The sequence below is a fragment of the Mirounga angustirostris genome, unplaced genomic scaffold, assembly GCF_029215605.1.
Source record: "Mirounga angustirostris isolate CCGP_5_RB_7025 unplaced genomic scaffold, mMirAng1.0.hap1 SCAF_7, whole genome shotgun sequence".
Taxonomy (NCBI): domain Eukaryota; kingdom Metazoa; phylum Chordata; class Mammalia; order Carnivora; family Phocidae; genus Mirounga; species Mirounga angustirostris.
In genome coordinates this window covers 9808798-9815785 of record NW_026991715.1, presented here as the reverse complement: position 1 = coordinate 9815785, position 6988 = coordinate 9808798, and the positions used below count along the sequence as shown (strand labels likewise).

The 6988-nt window shown below is 46.3% G+C and overlaps 1 pseudogene; it reads left to right on the top strand.

The window, feature by feature from the left end:
• Window positions 1–721: 721 nt before the first annotated feature.
• Window positions 722–3803, top strand: LOC135365311 (olfactory receptor 2M2-like; annotated as a pseudogene).
• The last annotated feature ends 3185 nt before the right edge of the window (window positions 3804–6988 follow it).

Here is a 6988-nt window from a genome sequence, read left to right as displayed (position 1 = left end):
TTTATAGGTGCTGAGAGACTAAATAGCAGACCATGGTGCAAAATTACAACCCTGACCCACAAACTGCAGCAATCTGCCCAGGAACCAACCGCCTTACTTATGATAAACAGTTCAGGAAGACAACTGCCACCAGTCCAACATGGAAGAAGTTGGATCGCTAAGTTTGGTAACATCTAGGAAGATAAACAATAATTCTGTAGAGATAGTCCCCAAATTAACAATTTTGGTTAATAATAGACAGCTGTCCTATATTTTGTTCCCACTTGCAATTTAGGACAAACCAGAGAAATCCAAATACAGACCCCAAACCAATCCCCCTGCTTTCAGTTAGCCTACCTCCAGCTTCCCCATGCCAACAGCCTCCAAGCAGAGCAAACCTGAAGCTTCTCTTTTTTCTACTCTAAAGCTTTCCCACTCCTCTATCTGCCATTGAGACTTTGCCAAAATACAAGTGAGTGGCTGACTGCCTTGCTATAGCAAGCTTTGAATAGCTTTTTCTTTACTCCATCTGGGTTGTCTTATTTTCACAGTGTTCAGTAATTATTTGTTGAATGAACAATAAATAATAATTGAGTACAAAAAAGTATGACATCAATTGAGTACAAGTTTCACAGAGTAACTGACCAGGCTCCACTTCCTGTCTTGCATGATGAAACCCCCAGATTGTAATTTAGATATTCAGTGGTGATCCTCTGTGGTGATCACGTTCTCTCCCAGCCCCATGGTCAGGTAAGTGTAAAGACTCTGAGAGAAGTGTGGGTGGATATGTCAGGGGATAGCCCATGGGTGCCCTCTTCCTTTCTTTAGGTGCAATCTGGGGTGTTTTTCAGAATCAGGGCTACGGGGAATGAACTTTGTCCTGAATTCATTAATTTTTGCTTCTTCCTTGGTTTGGAGCTTCTATTCCCTCAGCTCATTATGAGCTGGGTAGGGTGCCCTGAGACATTGTTCTGCAATAGAGATATAAACCTGGGACATGATCTCATCATCAGTTTTATGAGAAACAGGAGAACCTCTTGGGTGGTTATCTCCGTAAATTCTTATTTGGGGCCTTGGAGTTGGGACAAGAGTGTGTGTAAGAGCTTTTCCCAGGCCACCATTTGCTCACACATTGCCCTGAGGATTAGATCTTTGCATGCTTTTTGGGTCTGGCCCATCTCTGCTAAGATTCACAGGGTGGAGCAGAAGGTGAAGTCTGGTGAGCTGAATGGGTTGGGAAGTGCTGAAGGGGGTGAGGGAAGACCTGACAGAGATTAAAAGTGAATGGGGAGGGCGCCTGGGTGGCTCAGTTGGTTAAGCGACTTTCTTCGGCTCAGGTCATGATCCTGGAGTCCCGGGATCGAGTCCCGCATCGGGCTCCCTGCTCGGCAGGGAGTCTGCTTCTCCCTCTGACCCTCTTCCCTCTCATGCTCTCTGTCTCTCATTCTCTCTGTCTCAAATAAATAAATAAAATCTTTAAAAAAAAAAAGTGAATGGGGAGTGGGAGAAGTTTGTCCAACTTCAGGTTTCAGCCTAGAGAGTCAGACTGCACACAAAGATATCTCCTTGCTGTCAAGAGACAAAGGTTCTTGACATCAGAGACCAGTCAGATGGTAATCCTACTTTTCTTGGGCAAAATTATCATGGTTTATCCATTCTCAAGTCTCTGGACTAGTCAACTTTACTGTCTAAGTAGTAGAGTGGTGGATGGTTGAGATATGTCCTGAGAGGTATCGTGAGAAATGCATTTAGCATCAACATTTAGTTCTGTTGCAGTACTTGCACTGGGGAAACTTCATTAAAATCTAAATAGAAAAAAAATGAATAAAACAATAAAATCAAAATCTCCTCTTAACCTAAAAAACCTTCCCACAAAGTCAAAAGAGAGAGGAAACAGTTTTATTTATTTATTTACTCAAAAGATTTTATTTATTTGAGAGAGGGTGCTAGAGAAAGCACAAGTGGAGTGGAGTGGAGGGACAAAGGGAGAAGGAGAGAAGACTCCCGGCTGAGCAGGGAGCCTGATGCAGGGCTTGGTCCCAGGACAATGAGATCATGACCTGAGCCAAAGGCAGATGCTGAACTGAGTCACCCAGGCACCCAACAGTTTTATTTTTGAACAAGTATTAAACCAAAGGGTGAGGTGCATCACAGGCTACCTGCTGAGAGCCTGCAAAACAGAAGGAATCTCACCCTTTTATAGTCAGGCAATGACAACCCATTACATACCAGCTTTTGAGATAAACAAAGACTAGTCTTCAAGTAACAAGATCTGACAGTACCATTTGTCACAGTTCATTCACCAGGTAATGGGGGTGGCAATCTGTGTTAGTTAATTGGCTTTATCCAAATGGGGGGAAAAAACTTTTCACAGTTTACGGCAAGAGGTAGTTCTGCCACTTAGAGCAAGATGCCTGCTGAAGTTAGGGTCCCCCTCTGCCACAGAGTCTGGGAGATAAGGGTGCTACCTTCCATGATGATTACAATTCCAAGAGAATTGTAATCAAGAAGCAAGAAGCTTACTTAGCCTTTAACAGGTTTAAACACCCAGGAGCAACAAGGAGCGTACAATGATAAGTTTTCTAAAGAAAATTCTCTGAGAAAGGAGGGGAGAGTCACTGCTCTCTTAAAATTTGCATTTGTCCTTACACCTCTCACCCCCTTTCTCTCCTCCTTTCTCTTTGTCCCCCAATATTTCACCTCCCCTCTTAAATCTTTGTCCTACTTCTACAGCTATTCACCTTCCATTTATCTATCCTTGCACCTTTTCTCTATCCCTTGCATTCTCTGGCTCCCTGGTGTTTTAGAGAAGTAAGTATCAAATCTTGCTGACAACTTTCTGAGGGCAGCTGAGAAAAAAAAAAAAAAGATTTTCACTGCAGGAGGAAAGGGTGGGGCCATGTCAGAGGGCTGGGCTCTGTCTTTTAGAAGAAACAGGAGATGGGTATTTGGAGATGCCATGTTTCATTTGTTTGCTCTTTTGTTTTTTCTCAGGGTCTCAGCCATGGAGCTCTGGAATCACACCTCCCTATCAGACTTCATCCTTTTGGGCCTGTTCAGCTAGTCAACATATGATTTATTTCTTTTTCCCCCTGTCCTTCTGGCCTCTGCTGTGGCCCTACTTGGCAACATCCTCTTCCTCCTGCTCATCCAGGCCAACAGGCAACTGCACACCCCAATGTAGTTTTTCCTCAGCCAGCTCTCCATTATGGATCTGATCATGATGGGCACAGTGGTGCCCAAGATGGCAGCCAATCTTCTGTCAGGCCATAAATCCATCTCTTGGGGTGCCTGTGCCACTCAGATCTTCGTAGTGGTCATGGTCAGAGGAGCAGAGTGCATCCTCTTGGCAGTCATGGCCTATGACCAGTATGTGGCAGTCTGCCACCCCCTGCGGTACCCTGTGCTCATGAACTGGAAGGCTTGCTCTTTCCTGGCCCTGGCATCCTGGATGGGAGGGATATCTGATAGTGTGATTGATGTGCTTGTGGTCTTCAGTTTCCCCTACTGTGGCTCTCTGGAGGTGGTTCACTTCTTCTGTGAGGTCCCTGCCCTGCTGCGTCTCTCCTGTGCTGACACCTCACTCTTTGAGGATCTCATCTATGCTTGCTTTGTGGTCATGCTGCCGCTGCCCCTTGGTGGTCATTGGGGTTTCCTATACCCGGGTCCTCACAGCTGTCATTAGGATGCCCTCCACAGAAGGGAAACAGAAGGCTCTGACAACTTGCTCCGCCCACCTGGCTCTTTTGGGCCTATACTATGGAGGAACCATGTTTATCTACATGCAGCGGGCCTCCAATAGGACACCAGTAGGACACCAGTAGGACACCGAGCCACCTCCATCTTCTACACCATCCTCACTCCAATGTTCAACCCACTCTTTTACAGCCTGAGGAACAGGGAGGTAACAAGGGCCCTGAGGAAGGTTCTGGCGAGACGGGGAGTGTAGGCATGCTTGCCCTTCTGAGGCTTCCTGTCTTGGTCTGCCCTTTCCTCTGCAAGCTCAGGCTCTCTTTTGGCTCCTCTTCTTCCTCTGTATTCATTGGGCCTCTCTGGCTGGTTGGGGCAAGCCTGTGAGCTGAGCAATCAGAAAACCATTTTGGATGGAAGGGTAACAAATGGTACATGACCAGCTACATAATGAATCTTTCCCCACATTGAGCACCACAATTTCCATGGATTGAAGGCCCACAGATGCATTAGTTACATTTTCCCTAGGGCTGGTAAGGGAAGTGTTTATTCTGAGTTGGATGTTGAAAGAGAGTGAGGAGGGGAGCCAATGCAGAACTCATTTGTGCACTGAATGTGGTACATGATGTTAGAATCTGGCATAGAGGAGCTGTGCTACCTTGGTCGAGTTTATTTCTCTCTCTACACTTCCATTTATTATCTTTACCATCATAGCTACCAGTAAAGTAAGTCCAACATTTCTGGCATTAATTACTTACTAATTACTTACTGAAATACAAACTCCATTTCAATGTATCTTATGTAATTAAACAACATAAAGACTTCTATGCCTTCTTGCAACTCTGCTTTACATACAAGTGTTAAAGTGTAAAATCTCAAAGAAAAATGGCCGGAACATTTTGTAGTCTACCACTTATACTGATAGCTGCACACTGCAGAAAGTGCAGAAGATAAAAACAGGAACTCCATGCAAAGAAGGAACTTTGGGCTCAGAGTGATTTTTTTTTTTTTTTTTAGATTTTATTTATTTGAGAGAGAGAGACAGAGACAGAGACAGTGAGATAGAGAGTGTGGAGGAGAGGGAGAAGCAGGCTCCCCACAGAGCAGGGAGCCCAATGCGGGACTCGATCCCAGGACCCTGGGATCATGACCTGAGCTGGAGGCAGACGCTTCACCGACGGAGCCACCCAGGTGCCCAGAACTTTGGGATCAGAATGATTCTTGATCATTGATCATTGAGAAGACTGGCAGGAACTGGTTTCTATAGTTTCCATCACAGGGGCTCTGGAGGGATTTGGGAAAGAATCTCTTGATCCATGTCTTCAGCAAGATCTTCTTGAACTGGACCAAACATCTTCCCTCCATCACTCATTCACACTGCTCTCAGGAGACCTGCATTCACTTCCTGAGAGTCCATGGGAATATTGGGCACAATGTGGGGGTGCACATAAAATGGTGAGGGATAGGGCATGGTCCAGCCCTGGGGGAGTCTGGCCAGAGATAAAAAGTGTTCCAGGCAGAGACAACAGTATTCTTAAGCAGAGGGAACTGGGTCCACATTGCCTAGGGTCTGATAGGTCAGTGTAAGATGGTTAGATGTTGATCAGAGGGCAGAAATGATCTGCCCTAAGACTTCATAGAACCACTGAGGCTGTTGTGTAGGTCCATAGTGATGCTTGTATAATAAGTCAGGTGAGAAATGATGGCACTTGGACGAGGGTAGAAATAAAGGAGGGTGGCAAAAGTTGACAGGTTTTGGATATAATTTGAAAGTCAAGCCCTCAGAATTTTCTGCCTTACTGGAGCTGAAGATTTTGTTATTTCACAAGGTTTTATGAGGGATACAATGAGAAATTACATTTAACTTGTTTAACACTTTGAGCTTCTTTTATTAAAATGCACATGTGCAAGAGGAGGAGCAAGATGCCTGAAGGGTAGGAGACCTAAATTTCCTCTGGTCCCAGGAATTCAGCTAGATAGGGATCAAACCATTCTGAACACCTAGGAACTCAACAGAGGATCGAAGAAAAGAAAGCAACCACTTTCTGGAAGGTAAGACGTGTGAAGTGAATGCAAGGCGATATTCGGGATGATAGACTACAGGGAGGGGGCCTCCGTCAGCCACTACTGGCAAGAGATAGAGCAACGGAGCACAAAATCGGAAGTTTTACAAGTCTTCTCCACTGAGGGACGTCGCTCCAGTGGCTAAGTAGGGGGGTGAAACCCTCGCTGGGATATTGTGGTCTCAGGACTCTCGGTGTCACAGAAAGACTGGGGGTGCCTGTGTGCAGCAGAACACCCAGGTATCGGAGCAGGGAAGCCGGCTGCAGAGACGGAGCCAAGGAGTGGGTTCTCAGCTTGGGGTTGCGATAAACCATGATCTGCGGCACAGTCGGGCCACTGCTCTTCCAGCAGGGACCCAGCAAGTGGCAGATCCGGGGCAGCTCCCCTCCCTCTCCTGGGAGGAGTGGCATGGAAGCACACCACAGGACCGGCTGGTTTTGGAGACTCCAAACAGTGTCATGTGCCAGAGATAGAAATGCTTGGTCACAGGCTGGGTGAGCAGGGAGTGTGGCCGGAGACTGGGGAGACGGGAGTGACTAACTGTTTTTCTCTGGGACTCACTGAGGAGTGGGGCCCCGAGGTCTCGATTCCTCCGGGGCAGAGATTAGATTTTCACTCTCGTTCTCCAAAGCTGTAGGGAAAGCTTTCAGGGAACAAAAGCTCCCAAGAGCAAACCCGAGCAGATTACTTAGCCCGGTCCTGGGCAAGGGCGGGGTAATTCCGCCTTAGGCAAATGCGGAGAAAGGGGAAACCTACACTGTTGGTGGGAATGCAAGCTGGTGCAGCCACTCTGGAAAACAGTATGGAGGTTCCTCAAAAAGTTGAAAATAGAGCTACCATATGACCCAGCATATGCACTACTGGGTATTTATGCCAAAGATACAAATGTAGGGATCTGAAGGGGCACATGCACCCTGATATTTATAGCAGCAATGTTCACAATAGCCAAATTATGGAAAGAGCCAAGATGTCCATTGACAGATGAATGGATAAGGAAGATGTGGTATAGATACACAATGGAATATTATGCAGCCATCAAAAGGAATGAAATCTTGCCATTTGCAACACTGTGGATGGAACTGGAGGGTATTATGATGAGCAAAATAAGTCAATCAGAGAAAGACATTTACCATACAATCTCACTGATATGAGGAAGTCTTAATCTCAGGAAACAAACTGAGGGTTGCTGGAGTGGTGGGGGTGGGAGTGATGGGATGGCTCGGTGATAAACCCTGGGGAGGGTATGTGCTATGGT